We start from the raw sequence: 1239 nt of genomic DNA on the forward strand, positions 1-1239 counted from the left end.
GGCAAAGAAGGTGCGATAATGTTATTAGAGATTTTAGAAGATCGGGACTGAAATTATATGTGTAAGGATGAGAAAATTGTTCGTAATCATAATGCTAATGTATAATAAGTTTAAGTTTGGGTTGGATGTGAGTTAGTAAAATTTAGGTTGTAACATAGTGCGGTTTGATTCGGTTTGGTTCGGTTTACAAAATACAAACCGCAAACCGAACCGAACCGTGCGGTTTTGTAAAAACTGACCCAAACTAATCCGAACCAAATGCGGTTTTTTGCGGTTTCGGTTTGGTTTGGTTTGGTTTGCGGTTTTCTATTGGGTTGGTTTGGTTTTGATCACCCCTAAACAAATTATTAACCTTAGAAATGCTAGACACCGAGGCTTTATTAAATGTGGATATACCACGTGGCTCATTTTAAAAAAAATTAGTTACTTGGATACATGTTCACTAAATTTAGTTTTTTTCAAACACTAATCAATTGTTGTGTTTTGTTTGACAATTCTTAACATAGAATTAAAACAAAAGCAACTTTACTTGGGCAGATTAAACACCATCAATCATCGTCACAAACAACTATACAACATCCTCTCTCTGGGACTAATCATCCTTAACAATTCTAACTTCTCTTTCCAATTGTTACAGTTGTAATTCAAAAATTAGAGAAACGGTACCATTATACATTTTGTTTAGCGTTCCCATCTCTATTTTAAGAAGAAGAAATGGAAAGTCAGTTGAAACCTAGAAATTCATAAAGTGTCAAAGTGATTCTGAAGTGGTGTCTTTGTTTTGAATTATGCATCTTCTGATAGCAATTGCTGTAATTAATTTCCATAACTAAATCTTGCATGATAGGAATATAAATTAATTATAAAATAAACTTAACTCTATCGTTAATCTTTTTTAAAATAACTAAATTTTTCAAAAAAATTATGTAAATATATATAATTTGGTCATTTATGTAATTTTTTTGAGCTGCCACAACCGACGTTCAAAACCGACGCAAATATATATTTTAAAAAAAAAAAACTTTTTATGACAGTTTTGAGCTGCCACAACTTTAAAAAAAAAAAAAATTTAGGTGTAGACGCCACCTAGAATGGCGACAATGCGTAAAAAGAGTGAAAAAATGACCTTTTTAAAAACTTTGGTCATTTATGTAATTTTTTTTGAAAAACTTAGTTATTTTTAAAAAAATAACTTAATTCTGACGTTGTTCTTAGCTAGTATTTTATATTTTCTCTAAT

Source organism: Vicia villosa, linkage group LG7 (genome assembly GCF_029867415.1).
Source record: "Vicia villosa cultivar HV-30 ecotype Madison, WI linkage group LG7, Vvil1.0, whole genome shotgun sequence".
In the NCBI taxonomy this organism is placed as follows: domain Eukaryota; kingdom Viridiplantae; phylum Streptophyta; class Magnoliopsida; order Fabales; family Fabaceae; genus Vicia; species Vicia villosa.